Source organism: Megascapheus bottae, chromosome 16, assembly GCF_031878675.1.
Source record: "Megascapheus bottae isolate mThoBot1 chromosome 16, mThoBot2.hap1, whole genome shotgun sequence".
Classification (NCBI taxonomy): domain Eukaryota; kingdom Metazoa; phylum Chordata; class Mammalia; order Rodentia; family Geomyidae; genus Megascapheus; species Megascapheus bottae.
The window spans coordinates 47,666,730-47,678,739 of NC_143524.1; the positions used below are offsets into that span (position 1 = coordinate 47,666,730).

At 39.7% G+C, this 12,010-nt stretch overlaps 1 protein-coding gene across 4 annotated transcripts in view; it reads right to left on the reverse strand.

Moving 5' to 3' along the window:
- The window catches only part of Nars2 (asparaginyl-tRNA synthetase 2, mitochondrial), a 106,975-nt gene that overhangs the window by 33,040 nt on the left and 61,925 nt on the right, over window positions 1-12,010 (reverse strand). The gene's annotated exons all lie outside the window — the stretch shown is intronic.

Genomic DNA, 12,010 nt, shown 5'->3' on the forward strand with positions numbered 1-12,010 from the left:
GTTTGGAAGTGAAAGCAGATTGTGAAAATCTATCTACTACATTTCAAAAAGACCCGCAGTTCAACCAGCCAAATGAAGTTCAAAATCCTGTATTTTACAACTGCTACAAAGCAGAGGACACTACATCTTCATTCTTTATTATATATAGTCTTCCATATATTAAGGCAAGGCAACAACTGGCACTACAGCAAACATACACAAAACAAACATTTCTTAAGGACTTAACTACAAATCTTGGTTTAGAGCAAACCAAGAGTTTCTGGGATTCTTAGCTAGGATACTGAACACTATTTGTCAGTCACGAGCCAAAGCCTATAAGCTTTTTAGTTTCAGCTCTCAAGAGGCTGATTCAGAAGGATCATAGCACATCACTGTGAGTTCTAGGACAGCCAACTCTATGTATCAAAACTTTGTCTCTAAAAACAAAACAAGATACAAATCAGTAAGCATGATAATAAAAAAAAAAAGAACAAGCAAACTTTTAAGTACAAACCAGTTTTACTTTTCAAAGTAAAGATAGTCTGGGAAATGAAACCATAGTAGGAACCAAGAGTACTAACTCTGGGAAATGTAACTGTAGTAGAAATCAAGAGTTTTTTTTTTTTCTTTCAAATGACCATTTCAGTTGGTAAGAAGCTTAAGAATTTATGTTGTGATCTACAGATGCCTTCCTGAAACAATAACTGATTAACCTCGAAAACCTTAGCTTTTAATGGAAAGATAAACAGTAGAATTTCAAATATTTGACTACAGTTAGCTCTTTCCCAAGATTCAGATTCAGACCTGTCTATTGAAATGTTCCTGAAAAGACTAAACCTACCTGTCCAAAATAAAAACTTGTGCCTCAATCCTAAACACAAAGTAATGATCGTTCTTTTCTTTACATTGCTCTGGTTCTGTTCATCTAAATGGATCTGCTCAGTCACTCAAACCAGACCGGATAACCCTCACTGCCCACATTTCCCATTACCATACTGGTTACAGATTTCAACCGTTTATACTTTAGAAAACTCAAATCTAGTGACTCTTACCTACATAGTGTAAACCCTTCTCCTTACCTTGGAAAATGAGACTTCTGTTGTTTTAGAGACTGTCTTGTTATTATAGCTCAGGGTCCTTGCTTCAGCCTCCAGAGGAATGGAATTACAGGCGTGTGCCACCATGACTGACAAGTAACAGACTTTTGACTGGTATCTGTCATCTATTCTTCTGACCTCAAACTACTACAAAGTTTAAAACTCAAATCTGATTATGTCAGTCTAATGTAGAAATCTCCAATGATTTTACACTGCCAAAAGGATTCAATCTCTTCATTTCAACTTGCAATTTTCTCATGCAGCCTATTTTTCCTCCTCTTACTCTGCAGACCTCCTTTCAAAGCATGCCCCTTGAACCTTTAGACGTTGGAACATGCTGCTCCATCTCTTACAATGCTCTATCCTTTGCTCTTCTTTCTAAATCATGTTACCACAGAACTTTTAGGACAAGGCTCAAAAGTTATTTCCCCTCTGAAACATCACCATATATCACCAAACTCAAGGTTCCCTCCTGTTATTCACATTAACCATGTTACTTTGTTCATGTATTTATTCCACAAAGCTTATCCCTGTGAAAGTAATTATGTTTAAAAATATCCTGCTCTCTCTACCTCTTAAACCATGAATATTTCTAGAACAGGAATCATGTTTTATTCATGTTTGCAACTCCAGTGCCTGGATAAAACAGGTGCTCATGCTGAATGAATGAGCACTAATGATGATGACGGGCTTCCTCAGCATCAACTGGAAACGCACAGCATCCTCAACAGCAATGTTATAAATAGAGAAAAAAATACATACATATTTCTGAGGTTATTACTTGATACCTAAAATGAGTATGTAAAGTAGGTCGAACAATTCAGCTTTGTTCCAAACAACAAATTTTGAAGTTACAAGGATTCAAGTTTCTGATCTGTGACTATGTCATCTCAAGGTAGGCTGGCAATGTTAACAATGGTATATCTTTCTGGTGTTGCATTGCAAGAATACAATATTTACATGTCACACACAGTGACTCATGCCTGTAATCCTAGCCACTGAGCAGGCTAAAATAGGGAACATCTTAGTTCATGATCAGCCTGGGCAAAAACTCGCAAGACCCCCCCACACACTTTAATTAAAAACTAGCTGGGTGCAGTAGCACAGGTGTATCATCCCAGCTATATGTTCTCTGAATAAGGAAAGCAAGAAGGGGTGGGGTGTGGCTCAAGTGGTAGAACACCTGATTGGCAAGCAAAAGCCTGAGATCAGCGACTGTATGAGAAGGGAGAAGGAAGGAAGGAAAGAATACAACATTCACAAATGTTAATGAACACTGAAGTACACCTTAGTACAATTTTCGGAATATAATGCAGGATAGCTAATTTAGTTTGGAGGCTCTGAAATACAAGGAAGGCCAATAGGATCTCTATGTCAAAGAGACATGTGATTTGTTGAGGGTATGAGGCAGTAAAAACAAACTAGTGTCTAACAAGAAGTTCAAATACAAATCACAAGGACATTTGCTTCTTAATTACATGCTACATAAAATGCTCTAGAATGAGCAGCAATGAGATGTTTAAGAATTTACAATGGTGAGTGTCTTTTCTTAGATATGCTGGACAATTTTTCTAGTATAAAATATAAAAGAATCATGAGTATTGTCATTAAAGATCAAATTCTGACTGAGGCAGTTAAGTATCATCTGATGGAGTAAAGAACATTCCTCTGGATTAATAGAAAGACAAAATGGACTGGATGGTATGGTAAAAACTGCTGAACTTTAAATTTTTTATTTAATTTTAATTTTATTGTAAGGGTGATGTACAGTTACATAAGTAAGGCAATGAGTACATTTCTTGTTGCACTGTCACCCCTTTTCACTTTTTCCTCCCACTTTCCTTCTTCTCAACTCCCCTCTTTCCCCCAAGTTGTAACGTTCACTTCCACAGTGTCTTGTGGGTATTGCTGTTGTATTGGTTCACCCTTTGTCCTTTGTCTCTCCATTTTGTTATTCCCCTTCCTTCCCCTAGATCAGATAAACATATATATAAGTCACAGGATATCAAAAAAAAAAAGTGACTACAGGGGATAAGCCAAGGGGAAAATGAAAAAAAATGAAAGAAAGAAAATGACTTCACACAGAACATTAAACACAAAAGCAAAACCCCCAAACCTCTTGTTTCCATTTCTTAGACTTTACTACAATTAATCAGGAATTCTAGCCTGTTCTCTAGAGTAAACTAGATCCCTCTTCTGGACAGAACAACACGTAATTTGTGAACAGATTTTTAAACCTTGTCAGTTATTTAATTTTGAGTTATTTCTACAATTTTGGCTATTAAAATAGAGATGCAGATTGATGACCCTTAACTATCACTGAGTTATATTTTGAGTTAGCAGGACTCTTCCATTGCCCAGATCCAAGGCTTGGCTCTAATATGTACTAGCTATTTGACTGTGTGTACAAGACTTAACTAATATGTGCTTCAGTGCTATCTCTTTAAGTTGAGGTTGCTTGTTGTTAGCATTTAGGATTGCTGTAAAAATAAAAATAAGTAGATATTAAAAAAATGCTGACTTTAGTAGGTAGTCTTTAAGCAGAAAGAATGCTTGAACTATTCAATAATGGGCACACTATCTTACTGCCCATTGTTCTATGATCAATTAGTGATAGCAATAGCAAAACCTAGGGAGCTTTCACAAATCAGGCATTAAATGTATGAATCTTACAATGTGCCCTTCTGTGGGGCCTCCTAGCTCGTGGCTTAGAAACCTAGATTGCTCTCTGCTTCCATGACCCTGTGCCATCAGGCATGTACACCCCTGGGAACACCTGGTGACCCTGTGCCTTCAGGCATGTACACCCCTGGGAACGCCCAGTGAGGTGGGCAGTCTGGAACCTGAGGGCACTTCCGCTACAAGCAGGAGCTCCTGGAAACTCACGGTAAGGGCGTGTGTCTCAGGCCACCATTGGTTGATGGTTGCAACAGGAAGGCCCAATTTACTGCTAGTGGTATGAGGTGGCTACCATTGGATGATGTGCTGTATATAAGCGGCCACATTTTTTAAAATGAAGTTAGATTTGCACCTTGAGTCTGGTCTCCGGAGTCTGTGTTCCTGGGATTATTTGTGGGCTCCATCGTCACTTCACCCCCCCCAAACATCCGAGAAGGACCCCAACAATGATGACACCCTTCTGTAGTTGACTCTGTACTCCTATTTCTATTTTTCAGTAAGAAACTCAAGTTCAGAGGTTAAAAAGATTTTCCAAAAGTCACAGAGTCTAGTAATGGTAGAGGTCAGATTCAAATTCAGATCTACTTTGATGCTCACAATCTTGACGATGATATTAACAAACGTTATATTCACAGCTAAATACATGCTCAGAAAATCAGAGTAAAAATTCATACCACATTCTGTCTACGCAAAGATAACTAAGGTAAGTAGTTTGGTGTATTTATTTTCTTTATAGATAATTCATTTTGTTAAACTATAGCTGTTTAGGAGCATGTTGTATTTTTTTTTTTTTTTTTTTTTGCCAGTCCTGGGCTTGAGCTCAGGACCTGAGCTCTGTCCTTGGGTTTTCTCAAGACTAGAGCTCTACCACTTGAGCCTCAGCACCACTTCCGGCTTTTTTCTATGTATGTGGTACTGAGGAATGGAACCCAGGTCTTCATGCATGCTTGGCCTAGTGGTTAAAGTGCTTGCGTAACTCCCGGCCTGCATATTGTATTTTTTTTAGGATAGATGATAAATTCTCATCACTGTTTTATAACTTTAGCAAGTTATTTAGGCTTTTTGATCTTGAAATTACCAGGAGAAGGAATGAGGAGACTTAGAAATGATTTCTAATGTCTTTTATAATCACTTTGCTTCTATATCCATGTACAGTCACTATTGTTACTTTAATATAAGCTGATTTATTTCTTGCTTTTCTGTTTTCTATAGAAATGAAAGTTGCAGCAAGGCTTGAATCAACCAACATTTAAAGTAAAGTCTGAGAGCAAGGCCATTTCTAAAATAAGATACAAAAGAAGGAAAAGGCCAGTAATGCTGTGAGCAGACAGCACAAAACATAGGGTACTAAAACCATTCTTGTGCCCAATTATGGAGAGAGGAAAACTATATAAGGAAAGTCCATGAGCTCTGAGTTAAACATGTAAGATAACAAAAGTACATTTAATATACATCAATCAAGATAGCTACACAATGGCCTTTTGGAAAATAAAAAGATTATAAAAATGGTTCCACAAAGGTCAATTTCTCCCTTGCATAGTGTTATGAAGCCATCAAGTCAGCAAGTGAATTAATACAAAATGGTTATTGATTGCCTGCCTGTTTATTCTCCCTGTACTTGAAATGTACAGAAGTTCCTGCAAGCAGAGGAATTACTGTTCTTCGGGTGGGGGAAGACCTCACTCAGAAGGACTGACAGCAACTTCCTCATAATTCCTCCCCCACTTCTGTAGCACTTCTCTCCTCTCAGTTCAGTACTAGATCACTGAACTGAAAGAAAATTCATCCCACCCCAACTGGCCTTTAAAACAGTCAGTGGAGGGGGGAAAAACATGAGAAAGAATTTGGTCGAGAAGCAATTTACCCACTACACGATGAATGTAACTCTAACCCCTCTATACAGTACCCCGACAATAAAATACAATTAAAAAAAAAAACAATCATTGGCAAATGGTGCTAAGTGGTTCCTTATAGGAAGCAATCATAGATTTTACTACTTTTATGTTATCTAGACTTCTGATACTGCAACTTATGTCATAAATTCTTTTTACCATAATAAAAGTGAGCTCCAGGCTTCTCCTTTTCAATTTTCCTCCTATCATTTCTCTATCACATAATACACTGGGGAAAGATACAAAATGTAACCTTTGCCACTTCAACTATTCATCTCAAGATGCTTTAGGGAGGGTGACTTCTGTAATTAAAAATTCTTTACCATTTATGCCAAATGCATCTATAAAATTTTCTTTAGGATGTGCTTAATATTTTTTCTGCAACTGCATTTTTTTTTTTTGGCTAGTCGTGGAGCTTGAACTCAGGGCCTGAGCGCTTTCCTTGGGCTTTTCTCAAGGCTAGCACTTTGCCACTTGAGCCACAGCACCACTTCCAGCTTTTTCTATGTGCTTGGTAGTGAGGAACCAAAGCCAGGTCTTCATGTATGCTAGGCAAGCACTCTTACCACTAGGCCAAACTCTCAGCCCCCGCTACTGCATTTTTGAACCAAGGAAATTTTAATCTTGAGTACATAAAACCTAGAGTTTAATAGCATCTGATAAAATCCTGCTAGAGGGGCTAGAGAGTTGGTTATCTCTTTCTGAGAAGATGAATTAAAAGGCATAGTCTAAGAAATGGAACACCAAGCCCCTAGTTTTTGAGGTAGGAAAGAGCCTGCATTCATGAAGTATAAGAGTAGGCCAGTCTAGGATAAATGGTAAAGGACCAGTTAAACTATAGTAGAGAGAATAGATTTATTAGATACTCCTTGAAATATCTAACACTGTATTTTCCTAGTTTTCCTCATATTTCTCTGATATCTGCCTCTACCTACTTTTACGTGGCACCCATTCTAGGTATTAATAAAGAAGAGTTTGGCAAGGCATCAATAGCTTATACTTGTAACCCTAGCTATGTCAGGACTGTAGTTTGAGAACTGTCTGTGCAGAAAAGATCATCAGAACTCTTGTTAACTAATTGCTGAGTGTGGTGACACATGAATGCCATTCTAGCTATACGGAAAGTTAAACAAGTCTGTGAGACTCTATGAACAGGTTGACTTTCTGATGACTTTACCTTCTTGCAATATCTTTTCTGTGAGCCAGCATTCTGCTATCCCTTCTTTGTCTTATATGGACACTAGTCCTGTTTAGTTAGTCTTACTCTTACAAGTTCATTTAACCAACATGAAGGGATTCTACCTTCAAATACAAACTATCGTATTGGGGGACACAAAGGTATGAATTTTAGAAGGATACAGTAAAAGAGACTGATTCATGAGTAAGAAGTTTCCTTTTGAAGGGACAAAATTTTCTGATACCTGATATTGGTGTTGGTTGCAAACTGTTACTAATGTAAATTTATGACACGTACTTTACTATAATACATTTTAAAAAGTTTATTGAGGTTGCCCATTAAGCACTTCATGCATGTTTTATTTCATTATTGCTACCCAACAAGGGAGAAGATCTGAGAGATCTGAAGATCATGATTCAAAGCCATCTCAGGCAGGAATGTCCATGAGCCTCTTTTCTTCAATTAACACCAAAAAAGCCAGAAGTGGATCTGTGGTTCAAGTGGTAGCTTTGAGCAAAGGAACCTCAGGGAAAGCACTTAGTGTGTATGTGTGTGTGTGTACACACACACACACACACACACACACACACACACACACACACACACACACACAGAGTATAATAGTAGGCACTGGCATCAGTGCCCAAATCACCTTAACAGGCTACCACCTAGTTCTTCAAGCTTCTCATACCTTTCCCTTGTACCAGATTATCCAATAACTTTATTTATAGCAACACTGGCCCAGCATGACTATTATGTTAAGGGCAACAGAATCTCCCCCCTCCCTCCCTCCTCCAAATTCCATGATACTTGTGCCTTTAATGTCTTAAGAGTCTGGACAGTAGCCAACAAGATCTGCATTATTCAATATCACCATCACTAGCTATATATGGCTATATAAACTTAAATTACTTAGAATCACATAAAATTAAATAAAAATTTAGTTCTAAGAAAAATCCCCATTACCCTTACTTTCACAGTTAGTAGTTTTCACATGGGACAGTAGAGAACCAGAATAGTTCCATCACGGTAGAAAGTCTACAGTCTAGCACTGAAATAAAATTGCTAAAATCTCAACAAATACAGGAGATAATTAGCTAGGAAAAAATATGTTCAGACATTGGTCATGAGGAAAGAGATTAATGGAGTACATACAGCATTGCTGGGTAGAGCTCTACAGACACACTAGGGTCTAAATATTTATATTCTATTTTGCCCTACAGCTATTGCTTTGTCATGGTAGCCTTTGGCTCTTTTTCCTTCATACTGATTGCTTTATAGAACTCTCAATCCTTATGTTTATAAGCAGTTTTTCTCTTGATAAAATGTCTTTTGTTGCAAATTACTGATGTAAATCATGCTTATAAATTTTGTTAACTTTTCATCAATATGTATTCAAAATTCTCTTTCCTATTTATCCCTTAGCAAACTATAAGCCATTGAACTCAATATCTCTAAAGACTATATAACCAATCCACAGTTCTATAATGGCTTTGGTTCCTTAGAAAGGAACATTCAAACATTCCAGATCTATGATGAAACAAGTGGGATAGTGTCTTTATTTTGTGATTTGGCTTTATTTGTAGACTCTTAAATGATAAAAAAGAACTGGAAATGCTACTAGTATGAATCCTACAAACAAATACTCTTTTTTCTTTTTTGATAGCATTTGGGTTTGAACTCAAGGTTTTGACTTTCTAGGTAAGCACTCTACCAAGTGATGCTTCCAGCTTTTGCTGATTTTGTTATTTTAGCGATAGAGTCTTGAATTTATTCCTGGGCAGACCTGGTTTACCATCTTATTTATGCTTCCAGTTTATCTAGGATGATATGTCTGTGAAGTGTTTCCAGAGAGTTGTAACAAAGGGGTTATTGGCTGGAGTCCTGGAGGGGATAAAGGAAAAAAGAAGAAAACCAGCTAGTGCAGGTGTTTTCTTTCTCTCAGCTTTCTGGCAACTATAAGCTGAGCTACTATACTCCTCTAAGCCCCACTCCCCAACCAGAATGAAAATTTCTAGAAACATGAACTAAAACTGCAATTCTTTCCTTTCAGTTGTTTTTTCAGGTATTCAGTCACAGTGCTAACACAACTGGTGAAGGTAAAAATTAATATGTTCTTATTCCTCATTTTTTGGTGGCTAGACATGTTGGTTTGTCCAAACTATTTTACCTTATGGCAGCTTTCCCTGAATTATTATTGCTTTGACTCCCACCCAATGCAGATGGATAGGCAACAGGATAATTACCTCAGAAACTCATTTGGCAGCTTTTCCTTAAGTTGTTCAGACACTCGACCTACACTATAGTAACAGGTTAGATTAGGTTTCTGTGATGTACAATGCCAGAAAGGTTTTAATAATTGCTATTACTTGTGTATATTTCATGTATATTTTTGAAATCTAGTTTTAAATCTTTAAAAAAGATTAATATTTTTCATTCACAAAGAAATGCATAGCTTTTAATGGAAATGCAAATAAAAACTCACTTTTATATACTGTAGGGTGTGTGTGTCAGCTGTGGGGCTTGAACTCAGGTCCTGGGAACTGTCTTTGAGCTTTTTTACTCAAGGCTAGTGCACCATCACTTTGAGCTGCAGTTTTACTTCCTGTTTTGTGTTTTCTGGTGGTTAATTGGAGATGAGGGTCTCACAGACTTTCTTGCCTGGCTTCAAACCATGATCCTCAGATTTCAGCTTCCTGAGTAGCTAGGATTACAGTTATGAGCAACAAGGACTGGGTAATTCTCTTTTTTTTGTCAGTCATAGGGCTTGAACTCCATGCCTGGGTATTTCCCCTAAGCTCTTTTTGTAAGGTTTGCCAAAAGGGAACTCCACGCAGTTCAGGAGAGTTCAGGAGAAGAGGGTTTATTGAGTGTGGAAAGAGCAGCCTCCTGCCACACAAGATGGAGTGGGGCAAGCAAGAGAGCTTAGGGCAGGAAGTGAATAATTATATAGGGGGAGGGGTATAGACACAGAGGCTCAGAGGATGGGGAAATACCTCAGTGGGGACCTCCCACTGCCCCCACGCATGCCAGTTGCCAGGGTTACAGGTGCTGGGTGGGGATTTCCAGGGTGCAATAGGAGAGAGCCAAGGGAAGAAGTCATTTCTTCCAGTCGGACCTAACATTCCTGCCTTCTGATAGTTGTAAAGGGGCGCTGACTCTTTCTGGCTACTTCTTGCTGACAAGGGGCGTCGACATTGAGGGTAGAAGGTGGGGATGCTGTCCATCCAGAAGGAGCAGTAAAAGTTTCATGGTAATGAATGTGCATATGTGTCCTTGGATGAAATTCAAAAGAAATCTTAAGAGGTAGGAGTGCCATCTTCTTCAGGGATGCAAGATACCTTGGCATAATAGAGGGGGCAAGAGCAGGAGCCTTTTTCATTCTTGACAGAAGAAACTACTGTGGCTGTCCGTTGAGCTAAACTGCAGTGGGAGTAGTCAACAGGACCTGATGAGGGCCTGTCCACTTAGGATGTAAACCAGACAGATTAAGGGTCTTAAGAAAGAAAATTGGGGGAGAAGGAAAAGGGCTTTAAGGGGCTGAAGGAGCCTTGGATATGGGACAGTAGGGTAAGATTAGAAAGGAATGTAAAAAAGGAAAGTTATCCATTCTACATGGATAGATGCAGAACAAGTAAGAAGGCCATCTATACCCATCACTGAGATCTGGGAGGGAAAAGACAGGCTGGAATACTCAGGTAAACAACGAATAACTGGTTCCCATATCCAAAAGAAAAGATACAAGTAGCTTGCCTGCAACCTGGAGACATACCCTGGGCTCCTCCATTGTGAGGCTTGTGGGATCCAGCGGCCCTGGGCAGCATCGCACTTCTGTTGCCAAGCTGAGTATCTCGGATAAGTTGGGCTCTTCCCCATGTGTGGGGGGTATGGGAGGGACTGGCCCACCTTGTAGAGATGAGGAGGGATAGTCGATTCCCCAGTGTCCCAGCTGCCCACACTTTGGCAGTGTCCAGATGGTGGTTGTAGAGTAGGGCAAGCCCTTGCCCAGTGGCCTTCCTTGCCACACTTGAAGCATGGTCTGGGTGGTGTGTGTTGGGCGCTTCTTCTTTGAGGAGCCCGAAGGGCAGCAGCCGGGAGCTGGCAATTTTTCCTATTACGGGCAGCCTTATCAGCCTTTTTCTGTTCCTCCCGGTTGTTAAAAACCCTAAAGGCCATGCTCACCAGATCTCCTTGAGGGGTTTGAGGGCCATCCTCAGCTTTTTTCAACTTTTTTTTAATATCGGGAGCTGACTGGGAAATGAAATGGGTATTAAGGACCACTATACCTTCTTTTGACTCCGGTTCCAGCTTAGTATAACGCTGGAGTGCCACTGTAAGGCAATGAAGAAATTTGGCCAGGTTTTCAGTGGGTCTCTGGGTAACCTCCTTTAGTTTATCATAGTTGACTGCATGGTGGGCTGCCTTCTGGAGGCCAGCTACCAGGCAGGTTACCATCCTGTTTCTGCTAACCCTTCCAGGCGCATTATTTTCATAATCCCATTTGGGCTCTTCCCTGGGCACAGCCGTTGCCCCTACTGGGAAAGTATTGTCTAGTGGTGGGTTTCATCAACATGTGCCTGGGCTGCAACCCAAACCCTTTCCTTTTCTTCAGAGGTAAGAGTAGAGGCCAGGACTGTATATAAGTCATGCCAGGTGAGGTCATAAGTTTGAACAAGGTATTTAAACTCTTTGGTATAATTATTGGGATCTTGGGAGTATGATCCTAGTCTCTTCTCAATCTGGGAAAGATCTGTCATTTAAAAGGGAGCATGCACATGAATGACCCCTTCTGCCCCTGCCACCTCCTGCAGAGGATATAAGGAGGCTGCTGGAGGCTGTGAACTACCAGTACAAGATCGAGTATGAATAGCAGGAGGTGAGGAAAAAGGAGATAAAGGGGAAGGAGAAGGAAGGAAAGGTTCAGCTTGGGGAGGAGAAGCAGAGTCTTCAATGTTGAGTAGGGGATCAAGCACTTTAGGGTTAGGAAGAGGCTCCAGGCTCGTAGGTGATTTGGCAGGGACAGGATGCCCCTGTGCCAGGAGGACAGGGGAAGTTGAACAGGATTGGTAGAGAGAAGGGCAAACATAGAGAGCAAAGAAAGTCTGAACATATAGAACCTCTGGCCATTTACCATTGCGTCGGCAGAAACTGTCTAAATTCCTGAGAATATTATAATCCAAAGTTCC